This window comes from Cyprinodon tularosa, unplaced genomic scaffold, assembly GCF_016077235.1.
Source record: "Cyprinodon tularosa strain WSP-4 unplaced genomic scaffold, ASM1607723v1 ctg151, whole genome shotgun sequence".
NCBI lineage: Eukaryota > Metazoa > Chordata > Actinopteri > Cyprinodontiformes > Cyprinodontidae > Cyprinodon > Cyprinodon tularosa.
This window is the reverse complement of record NW_024038343.1, coordinates 7,858-32,392: the sequence shown is the minus strand read 5'-3', so window position 1 is coordinate 32,392 and position 24,535 is coordinate 7,858. Positions and strand designations below refer to the sequence as shown.

The 24,535-nt window shown below is 37.3% G+C and overlaps 1 long non-coding RNA gene across 1 annotated transcript; it reads left to right on the top strand.

Moving 5' to 3' along the window:
- The first annotated feature begins 807 nt into the window (after positions 1–807).
- LOC119779775 lies at positions 808–21,571 on the top strand. Its single transcript, XR_005280284.1, has 2 exons — positions 808–1,060; positions 21,020–21,571. It is a non-coding gene; the product is annotated as an uncharacterized LOC119779775 (long non-coding RNA).
- The last annotated feature ends 2,964 nt before the right edge of the window (positions 21,572–24,535 follow it).

The following is a 24,535-nucleotide window of genomic DNA, read 5'->3' as shown; positions in this document are numbered from 1 at the left end:
ATGTAGACTATAAGTCCTCCTACGTTTTTTTTGCCTCAGTCAATTGAAACTTGGGCATAGATGGATCTTCCTGCTAATGAATTTCTAACATACATTAGATTTAGGTTTGGAATGAGTATATTAGGCTCACAACAAAATTCCAAACTAAACACTATTGAAAATGAATAGACTATGCCTCTAAGTCAGGTCCAAGAAAGAAAAAAAAGAGGCACAGATAGAGAAATGAAAGCCCTGATTTATAATCCATACCTAAAAAATTCAAACTTGGGCTTCAAAACCATTAAGGTTTGTAAAGTAATCAATAAAATCAAATTTCAATTCTTACAGTATTTCTTGAGTTAATGTAAGTTTTTATTGGAACCATTATGTTCAGCTGTCCTACTTATACCAAAGTATCCCACTTGCATCTATCATGCAGCTGAAGTTTTAAAGCACGTAAACAAGGTGACAATAAAATGTTACATGGATAAAGGAGAGCCAAGCAAACACTGAGGGAAAACTTTAAACATGTTTGTGCAGACAAAGACGCATTAAAAACAAACATAAAAATGAGATGGGAGCCAAGAACAAGGGAAAAGATCAAGTGGGGGCTGATAGAAGGAAAAAAAAAACAAGAGAAAAAGTGGTTTGAGATACACATAAAGCAAGGATGATGCAAGTAGAAGGATAGACTGTTGTTGTAAAATGTAGATATAGACCCTAGGGAGCAAAGAGAAAAAAGCAAAAGGAATCAGAAAGAGAGAGAGAGGAGGAGGAGAACGAGGAGTAGGAAGAGCTAAAGAAGAGGGGAGGGGAAGAACGAGGCGAAGGGATTACCAGAGTGAGGAGAGACAGAGAAGCAGCAGACAGCAGTGGCGTGCAGAGCGCAGAATGCAGGCTGGTCACTGACGCTGCAGCTGTTGGACCAAACAGACACATGCACGGACTCACACACCTCTAAGGAGTGTATGAGGCATGCACACGCTGCTGCCTATGGGAACACACACACTGGAAGGGTACCAGAGAGGAAATACAGAAAACCCCTGAGCCTGAGGAGATATGGAGAGCAGCATGTTCTTTGGTGAGTCTGTTTGTGTTTTTTGAGTTGAACTCCTTCCTTTAGGTTGCTGGACTTGTTCAGGACACCAGCAACTGGAACAGTGGAAACACTGGTTTCTATTAAAGGAAATTAGCATAAAGTTGTTCACCTAGGCAACCTTATTTTGTTTTAATCCCAATGTGTAAGCTAAGTGTGCTCCTTCAAACCTGCGCTATCAGAAGACATGCCACTTTCCTCTACATGTAAACCGGATCCAGCTGAGCCTCTATACTTGTTCTGGACCCAAGTGATGGATCTGAGCAGATGTTGCTGAAAAGATCAAATTGGTCTTTTAGGGCTTTTAAAAAAAAATAGCTGAAATTCTGTGGGAGATCTTTTCAAAATAAATGCTATTTTTTATTTTTGTGAAAAAGAAGGGTAGAAACATGTATTTATACCACAAACCTGTCAAGAAAGTCCTGCTTTTTTATTCTTGGATTTTCCACTTCCAGCAACAGTCATGTATCTGAGATAAATTTCAGGTTCTTCTCTCATTCATTTATCATCCACACTCTATAGCCGCTTTATTACATACACCTGTTAAACTGCTTGTTAACAGATACTGAGAATCAACCAATGACACGGCAGCGCCTCAGTGCATTTGGACATCTAGCATACAGTGAAGAAAACTTGCTGCAGTTCAGTACATGCATCAGAAAGGTGAAGAGAACAGATTTAAGTAATTCAGAATTTTGCAGTTTTAGGATTCATTGAACTTTACACTTATTCCCTTGTTTTATTATATTTTGGTCTATTCTCCAGTTTTTCCATTCTTCTATGCATTGTTATTTACCCATTCATTTTTGCAAGGTCGTAGGGGAGCTGGTGTCTATCTTCAGCGGTCATTGGGTGAGAGGTAGGGCACACCCAGGACACATCATTAACCTATGGCAGAGCAACAAAGAAACACATAAGACAAGCGTACACAACTTAACACATAAGGGCAATTTAAGAGATACCACTTAGCAGTCATGATTTTGGATTGTGGGTGGAAGCTGAGAGAGCCCACTCATGAATAGGAAGAACATGCAAGCTCCATGCAAAAAGATTTTAGGCAGAGATTTAAACTCAGTACCCTTTTCTTGCACGGCATCAGCTCTGACTGTCTCACGAGCCCCTTGTGTGCTCATTCCATTACAATTAGTCATTTTTCCTCTGCTCATCCAGACATGCTCCTCTCACAGGTGCAGAGAATTCAGTATGTTGCACTTACCTATTCCTCTCTCCAGTATCCGGAAAGTATCCGCAGCCCTCCACTTTTTCCACATCTAGTTAAATTACAACCTTATTCCAAATGGCAATAAATGCATTTTTTGCCTCAAAATCCTACACACGACTCCCCATTATGTCAATTTTTTTGTGTTTAGATTGCTGTAAACTGCTTTAAAATAGAACCACAAAAGGATACAATTGGAAGGCAGTCAGACTTTTGCTCTGGTGCAAGCCAACACAACTGACAAAGACTCTTGGATAGGTATGGAAACATCCTAAGAAAAAAAAAAGAGCTTAAAGGAATAGTACACCCAAAACATGATTAGCCTTCATTTTCTACTCACCCCCATGCTGAACAACACTCTGGAGTACTTTTTTGATATCTCAAATGCATCTGGAGATCTGGGAGGCTTCTTGCTGTCTGCTGACATTCAAATAATGGAGGTCTATGGTGACCGAGACAGAAAGGTCCACAAAAGTCCACAAAAACGTGTCAATATTCCTCCATACTGCTCGTCCAATGTATTCCAAGTGTCCTGAGTGGGTAGCGTCCAGAATTTACTCGAAACGAAGTCATTTAGAATGTTTTCAGAGCATAAACAGTAGTGTATAGGATTTCCTGAAAGCGCGCACATGCGCGCTCACGAAGCTACGGAAGCCGGCAGACCAAACCAGCGCATTCAGCTCGGCAAAGAACTCATGCTCTTCCTCAACACTGAAGTCCTCAGACATTTTTCTTTCGTTGTTTCTTTCTTTGCACAGGTAAACAGCACATTTCTTCTTCTACGCTTGCATTATTGGCAGAGCAGACGCTGAATGCGCACTTTCATCTGGTTTGGTGTGCCGGCTTCCGTAGCGTCGTGAACGCGCATGTGCGCGCTTTCAGGAAATCCTATACACTACTGTTTATGCTCTAAAAACATTCTAAATGACTTCGTTTCGAGTAAATTCTGGATGCTACCCACTCAGGACACTTGGAATACATTGGACGAGCAGTATGGAGGAATACTGACACGTTTTTTGTGGACTTTTATGGACCTTTCTGTCTCGGTCACCATAGACCTCCATTATTTGAATGTCAGCAGACAGCAAGAAGCCTCCCAGATCTCCAGATGCATTTGAGATATCAAAAAAGTACTCCAGAGTGTTTTTCAGCATGGGGGTGAGTAGACAATGAAGGCTAATCATGTTTTGGGTGTAATATTCCTTTAAGTCTGGTAGCCTCCAATTTAAGCCTGTTTCGGGGTTGCAATAACCCAGAATTTGCAAAGGCATAAAAAGAAAAAAACAACAAATAAATCACATCTACTTACTGTACGAATTCATGGCCTTTGCAAACAATTATAGCCTCATGTCCTTTGAATATGATGTCATAAGCTAAGCACAACTATCCATAGTCAGTTTTAGTCATTCATCTTTGCAGTACATTTAAAGCAGCACCATGTTAAGTAGAATATGTCTATGCAAACCAATTTCCAGGACTCAACAGAGATGTCTGTAGTGACATTCGGGGCATTCTGGAGCAAATTTCCATGCAGGATGTCTCTGTTCATTGCTAGATTTATCTCTTCATCCTAACTAGTTTGTTATATCCTAATGGTGAAAAAAATCCACATAGAACCCTGCTGCTACTACCATGCTTTACTGCAGAGATGCTATTGGTCTGGGTGACAATTTGTACCTTGTTTCCACTAAAGACCTAGCATTTACACCAAAGAGTTTGGATTTTTGTCCCTTCAGATCAGAGAATTTTATTTTTTGTTGTCTAACAGTCTAGGCTTGTCTGCATTTTTCTGAAACTTCTGATCTCCTGGGATCATCCATAAAACCATCTCTAAGCATTACAGAGAATGGTTAGAAATACGAAATGAGCAGCAGTTGTGTGTAAAAAGTACCTGTGTGATGGTTATGGTCAGATGATAAAAAGAAAACTGCAACATGTGTATGTCCACAGGGTACCTATATTCTGATAGCTATTCCAGCACATAATGCATCAGTCGGCAATGTTGACAAAAAGCATAAGAAATGTTTCTCACACCTTGTTGATTATTTGCCTCAAATAAATAAAAGAATGCAGAAGGAAGAAGGATGTTCCAACTGTTATTAATACATAGTGAATATTGATAAAGGGTCCTTAACACTGTGCATCTCATTTACATTGAGATTTTACCAACTGTTCTTGCTCAGGAATGCTCTACAGGAATTACTGGCAGTGAAAGCCTCTTGAAATTCCCCGTTGAGAAAGGCCTCTTCCATTAGTTGATATGGAGGACACTAAAGGAGACTTTGGAAGAGTTAATGCAGCTCCCACTCAAGTACTCTTCTCTCAGCTGGCCCACATCTGAGGAATAATTACACAGTGATCCGGATTTCTAAAAGAAGAGGGTGATTTGTTAAATGAAAGACTTTTTTTTTCTAAGGGATTAAAGTGATCCAAATTTATAGACCATGGTTTGTAAGAGGGAGACGGATTTTCTCTTGTTATGGTATACACAGAGGATGAGTAGGATCGAGTGAAACGGAAAAGAGAAGCTGGAAGCTTATAAAGGAATGAGCTGTCAGGTGCAGAGACAACTCCGGCTCTTTGAGATCCACTGCCGACGCTGCTTAGGTGTGAAACTGCTGGAAGTGTAGAAAAGTGAAAGTGGTGCAGTTCTGTTTGGGTGCTTCTAATCCAATAAGATAAAACGAAGGGAGGAAAACCTCCCTAACTTTAAACAAAAAGAACACTTCAAAACGGATTTTTCTGGCTAGAGAGGTTTGTTTTATTTTGTGTTTCAGTGCCATTTTATCTTTAATGCTCAGCGTAGAACACAACAAAAGGATAGTAAAGGTCACCGCCTGGATGTGTGCATCATTTTAGCATTTATGAATGCACTCCTGAAAGCTCTGCAGGGGAAAATAGACGCTATCTCCTAAAAGATTAATAACACTGTTTGGTTACCAGGTCTGCATTGCTCCTGTTTAAAAGCTTCTGTTTGAGTGATTTATATCAGACCTCTGAACTCTTTGAAATAGGAGCCCCAACACTGAGGGAAAATGGAAAACAGATAGGAAAGAAACTTTTCACACATCAAGAGATGGCCAAAAAAACATTAGCGAGTACATTAACCCTAAAAAGCCCCAAACTCAGAATTAATTCTCAGCAAATTATATATTTTTTTAAAGTTTTATGTCTAAACACAACATTTTTGTCTTGCTTGATGAATGTACACTTGCTGATTTCCTACCCTGTATGAGGAAAAAAGCTTTGCTTCATCTGAGTAAAAGCATCCCTGGCAGATGATGATGTGTCCTTCATAGTACAGTGTGGGAGATCTTTTATATCAAATATACGATGTAAAATGCAGAGGTGAATTTCTCCAGTGTGAGATCAATAAAGTTCAATTATTATTATTATTATTATTAATTATTTGAATTCTTATGATTTGTAAAATATCATTTTGATTATTGCAAACACTCTGCAAACTTTAGTCAAATGATGCAACTTTTAAGTTACTTTAACCTCCTTATATGAGTCATCCGATTTGGTGTGGCTGTTGTCAGGTTTACATCTAAGAGCTGCTGAATAATACTTTTAAAAAGGTAAAAGTGACAGGCTGTGCACACTGACACAAACAGACCGTTGCACCTTATATATTACTTGTATCTTTCCTTTTAGCAGAGTTATACATTTTATTCTGATTTTACAGAATATATGTAACCCATCCTTTTATTATGCCAATTTTATATAGCACTATCTCACATCTTGAAAAGGTGGAAACATTTTTGAGAAACACTGCATTCTGTTTCTTTTAAAGAAATCATTGCATATTTAAAGAACATTTACAAAAGCAGTCTGTACATTTGGTTTTTGGGAAAAGTGGGAAGTGTAGAGGTTGATTAATCATCTGAAAAAACTCAGCATTCTGTAGACTGTCAGGGTTTCATTACAGACCTGGAGGAAATCAGTCCAACATTTTCTTTTATTTTCTCTTCAAGAAACACATCCATTGCGGGAGCCTGCTTAGTGGCAAATGTGTTTATTAGTAAGGTTTTTTCCTAGTGGCAGAGAGAGCAAATGTGTCTTAACAAACGACAGGACCAAAAAAAGATTTTTTTTTTTTTTTTTCAAAGCTGAATTTATCTAGTTTAGGTTAATTGGGAAATCTGTGAAAGTGTAGCTCTCAGAATGTTTTAAATCCACCCTTTGTTCATTTTAATAGGGGTGAAATGATTTTATCCCCCCTGCTTGAAGGGAAGCACTGATCTCACAGCATGTTAAGGGTCAGCGAATACAATCAGCAAGCTGCATGAAAACACAAAAAGCATTAATCACATAAGGAACGTGGTCGGCATGTGAATGAGCTTCAGTAAAATTCAGATTTATCTAATAATTGGATTTGTATTTGCCGAGGGAAATGAACATGCTGCGCGAAAGCATTCTTTTTATTATGAGTTGCTTTGCCTGCGTGGACTCTCAGCCTCTCCAGACTGATCTTATCCAAGGAGCCGGCAGGTTTAGGACAACGAGAGGAGGTGGAGGGGAGCCAGCCAGTGAGGATGATTAATTATTAATGCCATTCAGCGTCCTCCACACATCATTTTTACTTTCCTGCTCTCTTGAAGCACAACCGCAGGAGGAAAAATGGATACACAGATTCTTAAGGAGGGGAAGCGCAGAGAACAGCTTAAGTTGGAGGCAATTTTTTGATACAGTGGCCAAAAACACCCTGTCCAACATTCAAAAATACTGTAAGTGATGCATCATCAAATGCAGCCTCCAAAAGAAAGAATAACCAAAGGCCAGTATAGAAAAGAAGTCAGATGTCATCTGAGTTCTGCAGCAGAACATTCCTGGGTGGCACAGATGTCTCCAAGAGCCGTGGGTTAAAATGCATCCACTTGTTTGTGTTTAGCTTGATTTATTGGAGCTATATTTAATCAGTCGAAGCCCTGAAGCCTGATGACATGATGAAGTAAAGGCTTCATGAAATGGAGGGCTTGCATGTCCAGCAGACAAACAGCTTCAGAGCATTTGAGCTGTGTCTCACAATTCAGTCTGACAGATCCAAAGTCCCTGTCACTTGGGGTTCATTTTCACTTGCAGCAATTCCTTAAGCAAAAAATGGCTCTTTAGCAGTTGAATTTACATAATAGGTTTTTGCTTTTGTAGAGATAGCTTATTGTGGGATTATCAGGTTTGTTTTGGCAGAACGTTGATTCCTGTTGAGTATGGAAATAATGCGGTCGAGGCCTCCAGCAGTTATTTGCTGTCCTACCAAAACAGTATGCAGAAAGGTATTAAAATGTATGTGACACTCAATAATTACTCTGTTTATTCAGACTGTTAATTAGAGCAGCATCATGATAGCTTCTACATTATTAACTGATTAGAATTTCTGTTTGCAGAACTGTGGACACAAAAATTCTTTTCGTCCAGTGAAACCGTTTACAGAAGAGAGAAAAATGAGATTGTAAAAAAATATGGTATAAGACAGAATAGAATAAGTAAAATTAGTAAATTTACAACCAACACAGTAGAATTACACTGTTCCCATGTAAATAGTATAAAATAAGAATAAAATAAGATAAGGAAGTTATAACAGTGGCCATTTACTAGGGTCAAATAACAAACAAATACAATAAATTAATTGAAAAATACTGAAATCTGGAGGGGAACAGGGGAGAAACTAAAAATATTATTGATGAACCCATATTAGTGGGACAGCCTCTATTTTTATATTAGAGCTGTCCTTGCTGGTAAGGCAAGGTACTGTAAGCCTGAGGACCTAGATGAGGTCAAAGGAAGTAATGGTGTCTGGTGAGACTGCTGCCAGAAGATACAGGGGTCCACAAGCAGCTTTACCATTACATTAATTTACCTTACCATTAATCATTTTTTAACCTAACAGCTCTCATCAGTTCATTAGCAGATGACCTCAAAAGCACAACAAAAAAATAACAATGGCTGGGTATCAGGGCAGTATAGCACTTTGTCAAGTGAAAGGACCCCAAAGCTCTTTAAACTATGTTCAATAATTTACCAATTGGGGCACACACACACACACAGAGTGATGGGGGCAAACTATATTGTAGCCAATGCTGCCCTGGGGCTCACTGACAGAAGCAAGAATGCAATACAGGCCTCTGAACACCATCAGCAGGTAATATTTGGTGAAGTGTCTTGCCCAATAGCAGAATGACTGGGACGGATGGAGCAAGGTGTCAAACCAGCCATGAAAAAAAGATCATGAGATTCCAAAGATAAAAACATCCATGAAAAGTCAAGCTGTGAGATTAATATCTAAGGAGAGTCTGATTTCTCAGAAGGAAAAGAAAAAAATGTCCAAATATTCCAATGTGTTTTCCTGTGTCCTTAACAATATAATGTTTAAAATATGCAAAGGCAAACATTTTAACACCTCAACCATACTGAATGTATTCATTGTATATTTGGTGCCATTGACTGCATTAGAGACCGACAGCAAGAGTGCCCTATTCAGTGACAAGACAGCTCTTACTGGTCAATTAGGCAATGAAGAGATGCTTTGGAAGGTAACATAATATTCTGAGATCTCCTCTTCACTTGACCTTTAGTGCTGTGTTTGTTTTTTCTCTGCCTCACCTCGATTACTTTTGTTTCAATCACATCAGGATAAGTACTCCTAACAGGAAAATAGGCTGAAAACAAAACTAAAGACAGAATACCTTAACAGCTCAATCACACTTCCGAGAGGTATTTTAATGACGGTGACCTGCAGACCTTTTAGAACAAGCCGACTCTTTATACAGACCCTCAATGTAAAGTAGATGACTGCTGGTGGAGCGCACTTGAAACTGACATGATTGAAATGAACAAACCCCAGTCGTTAAAATTTATGTCCCCATTCTTTCTCAAAACCATGACAGTTCTTGACTGAGAGGCCGTCTGTTTTTCCATCTGTGTTCTTTTCTGAGAGTTTTAAGTAGTCCAAGGTGAGATGAGTGCTCTAATTTCAAGGTTAAAGTTCAGTTTAAAACCAGTGACTCGTCTTCCTGTTCTGGCTTATTTTTCTGTCCCTCTTTTAGTGATGACAGATGTGTAGGATTAGGAGACCTACTTGAGTGTGTTCATATGTTTGATCATACCAGCTGGATTATGATTGTTGTGTTACCTTTCCCCGCAGGGGACAGAGAATATAAACAGAATACAGATCAAAATACTGACATAAATGTTTTTTAACCAAAAACTCAAAAAAGCGCAAGAGCCATCAAACTGCATGCACATAATACTACACATGCTCACCACAACTACAGCACTGGTACTGCTACTTGACACATCAGCAATGACCCAGGGATAAAACCTCTTTGGAAGTCCATCTGAATCGTGTTTGGCTTAACTAGACAAGTTTAAAGGGACAGTGTGCATCAAATGTGGCTTTTTATTTGCAAAAATTAAATATTGATTTAATAAATAAATTTTTTTTTAGTCTAACAACATCATATCAGAAATCATAGTTTTTTCATAGGTTAGAGTTAGTAGTTTATAAATACATAGGGGGCGGTGCAACCAATGGGAGACGCCATGTTGCGTCGCTATCAGTTTAGCTGAAAGAGCACAGATACACATTTTACCTGTATCTGAAAACATGTTAGGGTTTAGGGAAAGGAGTTTATGATAAGCAAAAACAAACGTAGATCATTCCGTCTTCCACTTTCTGTTGCAAAAGTGGACCATCCTTACTCTTTGTACAGGTATAGACAAGAGAAAAAGCCAAACAAGAAAAAAAAGTAACAGAAGAAAACAGGAGTCTACATCAGTTCAGCTTTTACCAGGTGGAGTCAATTTATGAGGAGCAGGGCTTCATTCAGCTTTGTTTTCAAAGAAATGATCCATGTGTTTCACTGTTTACTTTAGCTGATTTGATAATGGTGACGGAGATTGATCTGTGTCCTCCATTCTGAAAGAATAGAATGCAGCTCTCCAGCTTCTGTAGTAGGACTAACATAGAGAGGCAAGTCTGTAATTTGTAGTTAATTCAGTGCACCACTAGGTGGGGGTAAATGTTATACACTGTCCCTTTAAGGTGCATATTAGGTAAACTTTTGTCATGCACTTCAGGAACATCTGACACCACCATTTTCCATTGGGAAATGTACTTTTCACATTTCACTGATCTGACATATGTCTTTAATGGGCCTTGAGAGACCATAGCTCAGTCGGATGCCACAATGGAGAACTTTAACAATGGTGAGAAATTTAGTCTTTAAATGGGCTGCCTCCAGAGATTGCAAGGATACTGTTAATCTGTCTTAAAATATATGTTTGTGGTTTGGAAGAAAATCAGCACTTGGTTGACAAGTGACTCCTTCTTCAAAAGCGTGTTTGTGACACAGATGTCTATTAGAAGTTTTGTTTCTTTTAAATCTACAGCCTTAATTTTTTCACTGCCTGGCCTCCTTATAACCTGCTAGTATAGGTTTAGTTCTTCTTTTCATCTTTCACTACATTTTAAAGGTAATGTGTGTTTATCTTTCTCTATATCCATCCATCCAGCCATCCATATATTTATTAGTCTCTTAATTTGAAACGTGAAAATCCAACCCTGAATGACTAGAAGACCTATGAGTAAACTACATGTGTGAAAATGGCCCTTGCTACAAATTAACATAAATACAACATAATCAGTGGTTTGGAGAGACCAAACCACTGATTATATTTAGAGCAGTGGTAAAAAAAGAGGTGTTGATAGAAACTTCACAAACCTGACTCAGTCACATCAGCAGCATTATAAGAAGCTTATGAAAAGAGGCCCAAACCCCAAATAATAAATTTAGAAATATAATTCAACACAATTCAAAAGAAATGTTTGCAAACTTCAGTTTCTGTGTTTGATTTCAGCTGTACATCTGAAAAAAAAAAAAAAAAAAAAATACTGTATTTCATATTTGCATCAGCAAGTGGAGCACTTTAGAGCTAGCATGAAAGCATGCTGGTCTTAATGTTCCTTTGAGACATGAGTAAAAAAGATATGCAAACATTGATATCAGCATCAAGAATTAGAAAAAGAAAACAGAATTCAAACTTTATCTGCTTATATGATGCCTCTACTAATGTGTCAGGGAAAACGAGACTTTATTTTGACATGTGGTTCTTTGGTGGAACAAATCAGCGTCATGTGATGTTGCCGGTTAAAGAAAAAGAAAAAAAAAAATCCCCCAACCTTCGCCGTGATGGCATGTCAGATCTCATCCGTCAGTGAGAAAACCAAACACGACCTCATCAGACAAATCCACATGTCAGATGGCTTCAGATGAACTTCTCACATCAGAGTGGCTGTGTTTAGACGAGCTGGTTTCGACTATGTGATTGGCTCTGATGGACGGCTGATTTGGCTGTTAGCAAGGTGAGGCGAGCCTGAGGGGTGACGTCAGTCCGGCAAAGCGAGTGATGGTGATCGGATGATCCCTGCTGAAGGACATGCTTTGTTAAACTTGATACTAGGTCGTGTCTCCACATGAAAGACTGCATGTACACTTTTTCCAACAGATGGCAGCGCTCCGGCGACTGGAGCGGGAAGCACGGGATGGAGTGAGAGAAAGGAGGCTCGCAGTTTGTGGTTTCTCCCAATTCTCTGCTTGTTTTTATGACTTTTGCTTTTTATTTACCCCTAACCACTGCCTGGGGAATGAAACGTGGCAAACATTGTTTTTATTTGTCTCATGACACTGGTTTGATGCCAGCGCTTTGGAGCCTGCTGGCCCAGAGTTTTGCTGTTGTTATGTGCTGTGATAAAAAAAAGAAAAAAAAATTCTCTGGTTTTCATTATAGCTTTGTGAAATAGCTTCTTTAATTCATAATGTTTTGGAAGGCAGCGGCAGTTTTTTTCTGCCATTTTCTTTTCAATCCTGACGTGTTGAAATCAGCCCTGTCCTGTTTCCAGCTAGTGGTTAGGAAAGCACTCTGCTGGCGTGGCACTCTCACATGACAATAAAACTGGAGTATTTACTTTTGTTTTTCCTAGAGATGTGTGGCCCAGGCCTCTCTTACAGTTGAATCATCATAGAAGACTCTGTGGGGTTTCTCCACTTCAGCCCTTAAGGACAATTTCAGTGTCCTATTTCAGAGAAGAAACAATCAACACATGATTCACCTGCAGACCCAACATCTTATCTCATCAGCCTGAATGCACCTTGAAATCAATGCTGTAGTTACACTATATATACAGTCATGTGGCCATTTTATTAGACTACACCATTCATTTAGTCAATTTATTGTTCTAAAGGTATAATATGTAAACAGTACAATCAATAACAACAACAAAACAGATAACTATATATTGCACACACAGCTAGTGTTTTGAAAAAAAATGCAACCCTCCAAATGCCTACAATAACGTCTTTAAAATGGATTGCTCTCAAGAGCTCTGTCATTTCCACCGTCGTACTGTCATCTTGTGCCACCTGTGCACCAAACAAAGTGAAAGTTCCCCATGACAAAAAAATAAAGGTATTTAAAATCACAGACACCGTATAGATACTGGTAACGCCCAGAGGTCCACATTTTTTCAACAACAGTGCATAGAGAGCTTCCCTGAAGAGGGTTTTCATGGCCGAGCTGTTACATCCAAGCATTGCATCATCATATGAAATGCAGAGCATTGAATACACTGATGTAAAGTACTTGACTGCAGAGCACAGATTATTTCTATAGAGTGATTTTTGATGCCTCCTTGCCGACCAATCTTTCTGCTGAACCTGGGTTTTACATTCACAGGAAAACATCAATTGCCAGAATACATTTTGACAAGTGCAAAGTTGGGAAGGGTTTGCTAGAGAGGGAGCCACTTAAATGTCCTGACTACAGCTAGTGGCGACAGAGAAACTGCCAGACAGCTATATCTGGCAGAGATGGGTAACCATGGTCCAGAAATGAGAAACGCTGCCATTGTTTTCTTTCATCCTGTTTACATAACCCAGTGATTGGCTCCCAGTCTGTGTTGTAGAGCTAGATATGCAAATAGTTGGAAATATTCTCTGTAGATGGTTTTTACTTTCTGGACCTGGATTAACCACCTCTAGCAACTGGGACCAGATGGTTTGAAAACACCCTACTGGTAATGCCCCATTAGAAAATGTACAGTCCCTGAAGATGGGAATTACTGCAGTCACTTCTCTATCCTTTGGAAGGAGCAGTGATTTATAGACCTCAGGTTGGTCTGCATTTGAATTATTTATAGAATAAAGATAATACTGTAAACATTTTTTCAATCATGGGAATTTGAGGCTGATTTCATTTTTTTTTGTAATCTCAATATTGGAGAAACTAGTTGATGTTTTGACGGCAGAGGCTCTACTTTATCTAGGAATCAAAATTCTTGAAAGGAAGAGATGAAGTTTTTTTTTTTAAACAATCTGCTATATACTGTACTCAGCACAATCTGAATGCTACAGTATTTCACTGTATTTTCTCAAAACATGGCTTCCAGTACCAGTACCAACATCAATAGATGTTCAACAAGGAAAATACTTCTATGGATTACTCTCAGATTTAAAACATTTTAATGAATAATTGTTTTCGAACCCCATCCTTCTCCTCCTCCCTCTACATTCCTGACCAGCATTTCCATGATAATGGATTTGATAACTGCAGCATATCCCACATTGTTGCTGTGCTGTGGGAAACTTGTCATTCTGTAAATGACCGTTTCAACTGTATAAAACTTTTATATTTCAACAACATAACATTAGTTGTTGCGAGGGAGTTTAAGCAAATTTAATGCAATTATTTGTTTGACAAGACTACAGATAGTTCTGAGAGTCCTATGTATATATTTTGAAAATAACCATGGGATATGGTGATTTTAAAGAAGGGGGCAGCTTCATGCTTCAAGTTTTGTGGGGAAGGTTTGCTGATGATCCTTACATTGAAAGAGGACTGCGCACTAGTCCTGTTGATTTAGTTTGGTTTGGAAGATACTTTTAGATTGAGCAATGACCTGATTTCAACCTTTCGACATATTCGGAATGAGAAAAGCTCAGACTGCAAGCCAATATCTTTCATCCAACATCAGTGTCAGACCTTGTTAATTAACGTCTGGAAGAATGAAAATTATTCCAATAAACACTCAATCAACTAAATCTTATGGAAAACCTGCCCAGAAGCATTGAAGCTGCTGTAGCTGCAGACTATAGGAGAACATTATATAACACCTAATAAGCTAAAGGTTTATATGGGTGTTGGGGTAAAAAAAAAAAAAACAACTTTTCACAGCAAAGTGTTTTCTTAATATTTTGTTAGTTTTGGCTTTGAGCTACTAAAGGCAAACAATCATTTAAAATAAATATCTGAAACACAAAGTTAAAGTAAAAAAAAAAATTATTCAGAAATTTCAGAAAACTTTAAATTATGACCATCTTATCCTCTATATGTGAACCCAATACCTTGATGGGGCTAATTTTGCATGAATCACTGCATCAAAGCAACCTGCTATAGGAGGATCGACCTGTGGCTGAATTGGATAGCCAGTAGCTTCTAACAATCAACAAACTTTAGCATCTCAATGGAAACTTAAGCAGCTCAGTCAAAGTAAATCCATCATTGCACATAAAGCTGTTAGAAGCCAAAACAATTTTATTGGAATACAAAGGTTTTGTAATGATATTAGTGGACTATGAAAAGAAAAGACAATCAAACCAACCCAGTCTCATGGGAAAATGTACCCCCACTACGTTGGTCCGCACTGCAAAACGTAGTGGAGGTACATTAATGGCCATTTTTTTGTGGTACTGTTACGTTTCTTCTGCCTATACGCTTTCTATTGTTTTACGTCCTAGTCACGTGACTTTCAAGATTCCAGCTGGGAGAAGAAAAAAACATATATAGATGGCCGACATTCGTTAATTTTTTTGTGGAAAGATTAATAACTTGAGTTTGTTTTTGCATTAAAATGAGTTTTGATTACATTTCTAGTGAGAAATGTATAGTTTGTTGCCAGAATATTTACTCAGGGAATGTACATATTCACTTGCTTGTTCGTTTCTTGCAAAGATTTTTCAAGATAATGTGAAACTGTAACATTTTGGTATAAACATGGCTGAGATTTCTCTAACTTTTAGTGGGAAAATCAATAATTTCAATCAGTTTCTGCATTTAAATGGGTTTTGATTACATTTATAGCGAGAAGTGTAGGGTTTATTTACATAATATTTACTTAGTGAACATACATAATCACCCGCTTGCTAGTTTTTGCTACGTTTTTCGGATCTCGTCAGGATTATGTGAAATTGCAACGTTTTGGCTGCTACCTATCGCCTAGCATTTAGCTGCCGCCCCGATTCAACATTGAATCCTTTGTGATTTAACTCCATCTGACGGATCAAACCCTCGCCACTGCGTGCGTTGCGTCTGAGGTTGATTTTCAGATCAATGCATTACGTCGTGGCATACGGGAGAAACTAATTAAACTAGTTATAAAAAGGATCACGGGTTAAGATCGGATGTGTTTTATTTGGAAATCTACCGGATCCTTTGTGCAATTAACTTCCTGTTTGGTGCGATCTCATTGATGGGTTTTGACCAGATTTTGACCAAAGAGGAACTAAAAAAAACAAACAAAACAATTTAAATACACAACCAGCATATCTGGAATCAATGACAGAGAGCATACATAATCACCCGCTTGCTAGTTTTTGCTACGTTTTTCGGATCTCGTCAGGATTATGTGAAATTGCAACGTTTTGGCTGCTACCCATCGCCTAGCATTTAGCTGCCGCCCCGATTCAACATTGAATCCTTTGTGATTTAACTCCATCTGACGGATCAAACCCTCGCCACTGCGGCGTTGCGTCTGAGGTTGATTTTCAGATCAATGCATTACGTCGTGGCATACGGGAGAAACTAATTAAACTAGTTAAAAAAAGGATCATGGGTTAAGATCGGATGTGTTTTATTTGGAAATCTACCGTATCCTTTGTGCATTTCACTTCCTGTTTGGTGCGATCTCATTGATGGGTTTTGACCAGATTTTGACCAAAGAGGAACTAAAAAAAACAAAAAACTATTTGAATACACAACCAGCATATCTGGAATCAGTGACAGAGAGCGACTGGGACCAGAAGATGTTTCTCTCATTAATATTTCTATTTAATACTGACTTTTGTACTTTATATAACCTTCATTTTTATCTTCATTCCACCTTTTTTTTTTTGCCATTTTTCAATTTCTTTCCTCTTAATAAATTATTTTCCTTCCCCTTTCCCTAAAGGAATTGTAATTGTTATTTGTCTACTTTTCATTCCAGCTAACTTTCCATTAATTAGCTTGAAAACAGCACTTTGTAGGCACCCAGTTTCTCTAACAATGGCCCTTTTTGGGTTACCCTCCATGCATTGGGTGTCAGTTCAGTGGCAGTTCCAGAACATTTTCATAGGGTTGACCAGGCAGCACAATAATGTGCATGTGGCCAAAAAGTAATAGGGATCAAATTCGGTTCAGAGTCAAGCTATTGGGATCAGGCATCAGGTTCAATTTGCATATTTTCCTAGCCAAAACAAGGATTTGTTGGGCTACTGTAATTCTGAATTGAAAAACGTCCTGAATGGGAAGTCCTCAAACTTGAAAAACAAAGTCCAAAGTTTGTTTGTTTTTTGTTTTTTTGGGAATGATTATGACCTGGATGTCTAAGAATCTTCACCAGCTTATCAGGGAAATGAATGCCCACAATGTCTATATTCTCCAAAAGAGAATAACAGAACAGACCTTCATGAGGCCCTTGTTAAAGCTATGCATATATTTATGCATCTATGCTCTTCAAATAACTTTCTGGTTCGACGCAACATTTACATTAAATGGGTTGAGAGGTTGTTCTTTACCAGTAAATACATAAAAGATTCCCAGATGACTGCCGATACAAACTCTCCCCTATAAAACCTAAAACTAATTCTTATAAGAGAGTAAAATCTGTATTAGTCTTCATTAAATGTAGCATATTGTTGTAAATAATCGATTGCTTTATTTTTGGTGTCAGCTTTTGGTCAATATACTAACCTTAAAAGGTCAAAGTGGGAAAATGTAGTATTAGTAGACAAATTAGCAATTAGAGGAGGCAATAACAATTACAATTCCTTTAGGGAAAGGGGAAGGAAAATCATTTATTAAGAGGAAAGAAATTGAAAAATGGCAAAAAAAAAAAAGGTGGAATGAAGATAAAAATGAAGAAGGTTATATAAAGTACAAAAGTCAGTATTAAATAGAAATATTAATGAGAGAAACCGAAGGGACGAAATAATAATGATCAGATTAAGAGTAGGTCATACTTATTTAAATGACAATTTATACTTAATAGGGAGGAAAAATAATGATAAATGTGGAGGATGTGGAGAGATAGAAAATATAGAACACGTATTGATGAACTTTAAAACATCTGGACCTGAAAGGAAGAAATTGAAAAGAGTTGAAAGGACAGGCCAAGAATGGAGTCTTAAAGGATTATTGGGAAATAAAGGAAATATAAAAGATATTTATAGATTAAGGAAAGCATTATTTATTTATCTTCAGAATACAAAATAAAAAAATAGAATTTAATAGATGTAAAACAATGTTGCTACACACTCATGAACAGTAGGTGGCGGTATGCCCGCCCCTTCCCTAGAGCCCGGTGGGATCGAAAACATTTTGAATGGAAATCAGTGGGGAGAAATGAATAAACTTCTGGTCCCAGTCGCTCTCTGTCACTGATTCCAGATATGCTGGTTGTGTATTTAAATTGTTTTTTGTTTTTTTTAGTTCCTCTTTGGTCAAAATCTGGTCAAAACCCATCAATGAGATCGCACCAAACAGGAAGTGAAATGCACAAAGGATCCGGTAGATTTCCAAATAAAACACGTCCGATCTTAACCCATGATCCTTTTTTAAACTAGTTTAATTATTTTCTCCCGTATGCCACGACGTAATGCATTGATCTGAAAATCAACCTCAGACGCAACGCACGCAGTGGCGAGGGTTTGATCCGTCAGATGGAGTTAAATCACAAAGAATTCAATGTTGAATCGGGGCGGCAGCTAAATGCTAGGCGATAGGTAGCAGCCAAAACGTTGCAATTTCACATAATCCTGACGAGATCCGAAAAACGTAGCAAAAACTAGCAAGCGGGTGATTATGTATGTTCACTAAGTAAATATTATGTAAATAAACCCTACACTTCTCGCTATAAATGTGATCAAAACCCATTTAAATGCAGAAACTGATTGAAATTATTGGTTTTCCCACTAAAAGTTAGAGAAATCTCAGCCATGTTTATACCAAAATGTTACAGTTTCACATTATCTTGAAAAATCTTTGCAAGAAACGAACAAGCAAGTGAATATGTACATTCCCTGAGTAAATATTCTGGCAACAAACTATACATTTCTCACTTGAAATGTAATCAAAACTCATTTTAATGCAAAAACAAACTCAAGTTATTAATCTTTCCACAAAAAAATTAACGAATGTCGGCCATCTATATATATTTTTTTCTTCTCCCAGCTGGAATCTTGAAAGTCACGTGACTAGGACGTAAAACAATAGAAAGCGTATAGGCAGAAGAAATGTAACAGTACCACAAAAAAATGGCCATTAATGTACCTCCACTACGTTTTGCAGTGTGGACCAACGTAGTGGGGGTACATTTTCCCATGAGACTGGGTTGATCAAACATAATTTAGAAATTATAGTTAATATTTTCTCTACTTAATAAATAACTGTTTCTCAAGAGGAGATCATTGGTACTGTAAGTTGACTGTAAAATAACCTCAAGAGGAGTTATTTGTGCAACCATACCTGCCTAAACTTTATCTAAAAAAGGCCATTTTCAGTTATGTGTAAGCTAATTACCTTCAAAACAAGCATTGTAGATTTGTATTTAAATGAGTGTTTTTGTGGTAGTTTACCAATGTTTAAGTAAGAAGGAGGCAACATTTCCTCTGTCCACTAAAGTGTTGATCATGCTTCAGTCTTTGCAAGTAGCGGTACAGGTGATATGTTAGTGATTTACAATACGGTCAGTTTAATGCAGATACACTATTTTAAATCCTGTTTAACATGAGAAATAGAAGGTTTCCAGAACCAGAAGCAATCCTCAGGCTTAGGGTTGTTCGTTAAACTGGTAGATCTACCTCAAAAGTCTGTGCAAGAAGACAAAAATAACACAACTAAGCCCAAAGCCTTTCTGCGGGATGCCTGAGAGCAAATATAAAAACATCAAGTGAAAAATGAGCCGGCTACCAGACGTGTTTACAAGCTGTGATGGTTGTGAGGGGGATTGTCACTCAATACAAACTACAGAGGCATGAGACATGATTTTTCCCTTCATTTCTTTTTCTTATTTTGAAACCATGCCTAGTTGAATTTCCCTCCTTCTTTGACTTTGCAACATGATCTTTCATTTTATTTTTCTTTATTAAAAGAATATAGGTAACGCTATAAGCCACTTTGAATGACCCTCAGGCCTGTGTTACAATGTAGATGTCAAGAGACAGCCACATAGAAAAATCTCTGTTTCACAGTGGATGCTGTCGTAAGCCTTAAAATGGCCTTCAGTTACCTTTAGTTAAGATTTCCTGTGGAGCAATCAAAAGCTGGTTGAATTTTTGACTTTCATTTTTGTATATATATTGATGTCAAAGGCCAGAATCCAAAATGGCTAACCTGCTGCATGGTTTGATTTATGATACTTTAGGTTGTTGCCTGTCATCAGACAATGTTTTAGGATAATATGATAAACTGGACGAAAGTAAATATCAATAAGACAAGTAACTAGGTGTAAGAGCAATGATTTCAGAAAACTACTTCACTTGTTGATGCCAGATATTTCCTTACTCTGTTTGCAAACATTCTACCTTGTAAGACAGAAATTATCCCTTCTTATGAAGGTAATTTAAATTTCCTATATGAAAGTTTAATATAGTAATATTAATATGTCTATTAATAATTTAGCAAAACATCTTAGGTTGATGTCAAGCCTCCGAGAGATTAATAAATAATGATAAGATCAACTGAGATAAAATGAAGACATTTTGAACAACTCTTCAGTTTTGTTGTCCTAAATTTTGTGATCAATAAAAGCATGCATCTACTTATAGTGTGGAGGACCCAAAGATGACCTTAGACTAGGACCACCTAAAGCTTAAAAAACAAGAGAATTGTGTGATCAATCCTAAATTACACAGAAAGTAAGGTATTGGAAGCACCAGCACCATGTGGTGTGATACGTACATGCTCAGACTGGTGCTCCTAAAAAAATATATAATATAAATTACAACTACTGATGTCGGGTATATACAGTATGTGTTGCTTTCACAATTTATTTCACAATAACTTTAAAAATATAGCAGATTTTATTCTAATTTTGAAAATTTTGGCATATTTAAATGAACAGCAGAGATTTGTCAACTCTTGAAAAACTGATTTTCTTTAAACACATCTACTTTCCCAATTGCAAAAACAAGCGTTTTATCCAGGCTCTAGTTTCAGTTAAATCAGTTTGTGCTGTGAGCTTCACATGAATGTAAAGTCTTGAGTTGGCAGCCTGAGGAGCACAGGTGTTAAACAGCCGAAATGGCAGCAAATGGGATGAGAAGGGATGGAGACATTGATGACACAGATGACAGATTAAATAGGAACTCACTAAGGGTTTCATCGGATGTGAGTTTAAATAGATTTTGGCTCAGTCATCTTCCGTTGCTGCTGTCACCGGCTCACCATGTTGCCTTTGCTCCCTCCTGCAGGTAACACATGTCAAAATGGCCTCATGCCTACCCTGATGCGTCCAACTCTGCCCGCTGTCCAAACCTCGCTGGGCATGAAGCAGTTTCTCCCGATTCCGTTGGACACGGCGTCAGCGGTCAGCCTTTTCCCAGGATTTAACACGGTGAGTCTGATGTTCATCTCTCGGCATGCGGTCTGCTTGCTGCCTTTGAACAGCTGCTTCACTCCAAGGATTATCCTCTAACTGAGACCTAAAAAGGAGAGATGGCATTTTCCCCTTTAACATCTTTCCAACATAATTTTCATATCATATGATGTGCAGTTTATAATTCTCTCAAACACTATACATTTTTCATCTTTGTGTGAGCTGCAATAATTTCCTTAAGGCTAAAGCACAGAGCCTTGTCTGACACGTGTGTTTCTGCTTGTGTATTTTCATCTGATCATGTACAGGGTCATGGCTCTGTTTAAGCGTTTATTTAACATAGTGTGATGTGTATATTTTTCATCTGTTGCCTAAAGTAATCTTCTGTTACTTCTATTATATTGGTTGATAAAGGCAGTCTTTTTTTGCCATGTCTCCTTTAATTCTTCAATGGGCTTCTATAGGGCAATAGGTTTTCATATTTAGAAATATTTTATTCATAAACTCATTTACTAGTCAGATATATATTTTTTTTATTTTTTGAGTGCATATTGAAGATAGGGCTTCTGTTCTTCAGTGTACAGCAAGATATCCGATTTATTTTGCTTGTTCTTCTCTAAAATCAGTGAAGAGAAATCATCCATGGTCCATTTCTGTTAAATGAAAGCTTTATGGTAATTTCCATAAAGGCAACTTTTCACCAGATTGGGACTTCTCTGTAATGTCACAACTCTGCCACAATATTAGATGGTTTTTGCAGGATGTGGTGACATTTTATTCAGCATTTTAACTAGTTGCACCGATGCAATTTTTTGGCCCCGATACCGATACCTGATACCTGGCTGGGCAGTATTGGCCGATACCATATGTTTGAAATTGATATGTGTGTGTATATATGCACACTACTTGCCGTCATGACTTTGTCAAGCTGCTGCATACCTTTGTGAAGCAGGATAAAGTCAATAAAACGTGAATCCAGTAGAACTTTTTATTGCCTACCTGGAAGAGGTGACAATAGTTGAACAAACTTTTGGCTCTCAAAATGGTATCGGTGCCCTATTTGTCGGTACTCGCTGATACCGATACCACCATTTTAGTGAATTATCTGGGCCCTGCCCGATACTGGTATTGGGGTCAGTGCAACACAAATTTTAACAATACTCTTGTTCCCTATAAATGGCCCAAACTGCAATAAAAAATAACCTGCCATGCTGTCTTCTGTTGATAATTGTGTTTGTTCCGTGCAAAATAAATACTTTCCCTTTAGACTTGTATCTGGTCGTGGATCACATATCCATCCTTAACATGATATTTTTTCAGCAATCAATGAGTGCATAGAGGCAAATGAGTTCATTACTTACGTTTTTCACACACACACACAGAAAAAAAAATTTATTTCTTTTTAAGTCTTTTAAAATGCTACTTTGCTTGTGGAAAACTCTTAATTGTTTGGCTCCATCAAATATAATAGGCACCCGGTATTGGCTGGTTTATGTTGAAGTTTTTTTTTTTTTTTTTACCTCTAGTGTAATATGGCCAGTAGGGTTGCAGATTTTATTACCTCTGCCAAGGAGGTTATGTTTTCATCTTTTCAAAATAACAATAAAAGTTATGGACAGATTTTGCTGAATCTTTCAGAGAAGGTGCGTATTCTGACTGGTGATGATCCAGATTACCATCTGGATGCAGGAATTTTTGAATGAGACTGAATATAGCTATTAACTTAGGGTGGAAGTCACAGTATTGGAGGAAATTCTAGAGGGCTGTGCTCTCAAAGTGCTTTTCTAGTTTTAATATTTGTTAATCTATCGATAATTTTTTTTGATTAGTAGACTAATCACAATTTGTTTTTTTCCACATCATGTTTTTTTTTTTTTTTGGGTAAGTTGTGATTTAGAATAAAGTGAGCGTTGCAAAGCAGGAAGGTGCCTCCTTGGCAGCCAAAAACTACAGCAGGGTGTTGGGCAGTGCGTTTTTATCACCTATATGTAATGTGAGAGTTGTGATGGTTTCTGGGAAGTGTAGATACAATAATGTGTCTAGTTGGGCCCAACAACTACTTTATCTTTAATATTTTAAAAAGGTAATCCGAAAACATAATTTATTTGAAATGACTGTTTATTTACAGTCTCAAGTTAATCGTAGCATTTGCGGTTTTAGGTTTAAGGAGAACTTTTCCCTTATATTAATATTTTGGAGTAAGCAAGCCAGAGTAACAACTAAAATTAAACAGAGAATCTGTGGATTGAGTTAAGCTAAAAATAGACTGAAAAAATCTCCCTCCTAAAGCCAAAGTACTAGTTGAAACCTACAAAAACTCTGTTTAGCAATTTTAGTCAGTCAGCACTGTAATGTCATGCCATTAATAATTAAGGTTTTTAATGTTTTTTTTAAATCATTGTAATTCAAAACAGTCTTTTTCAAATCTCATATAAAGAGGTTTTAAAGACAGCCAGCCTGTTCCACCTTAAAAAGATGCATTTAATTTATAACCAGTGGGTCTTGTGGATTATGGGATGTTAATTGTTTATAACATTCAGTTCATGTAATCAGTGGCTTAAAAATGGCCACACAAATGTCTCTCCAAATCAACACTGCATCAAATGAATTAAGATAATTCTGGAAACTAAGTAAACATAATTTGTACTTAAGTAGCTCCAACATTACAAGAACTCTCCTGGCTCTGAAAACACTTTTGGTTCTTTTATTCAGAAGTTTAATAATGTTTTAATTCATAACTGAACTAATTTTGAATCAACTTGTTCAGAAACTCTATTTAGTGGATAGAAAAAAAGCAGCCAATATGGACAGGAATACACAGATATTAAATTATTGTACTAATTTTTTAATTATTGAGAAGTTTTGAAAAGCTGCTGGATTTATTTAATGTTTTTGACTAGACAAAAAAGACAATTTATTCACCTTTTTTAAAAGACTTTCTTAGATGTAAAAATTAAACATCGACAGATACAAAAAAAAGTATTGTATGACTTTGAATTTTGTTCTTTTTGAGCCGAAAGTTATTTACTTTATTTAAACTCAAAACAGATACGTTCAGTTTTTATAGATTATTCCCAATCTTAAAAGACACTTTAAGGTCTTTTTTTTTAAATATATATAATTATTTACGTCTGCTGTTGACTTTCTAACTATGAAAGTCTATTGAAACATGTGTGTAACATGAAGCTTCTTCAATATGCCTGGATTCATGACCGGTCAGAATTTCAAATGGAGCACTCAACCCAGAAAAACCTCTATTCATTGGTTTCTCTTTTTGAAAGTCTAAAGTAATCCTCAAGAAATTTGTGACAGACACCACAAGATTGTGTAAAGAAACACAACTCTTTTTGGAAAAAAAAAAAGTAAGAAAAAAAAGGAGATAAAAAGCTTT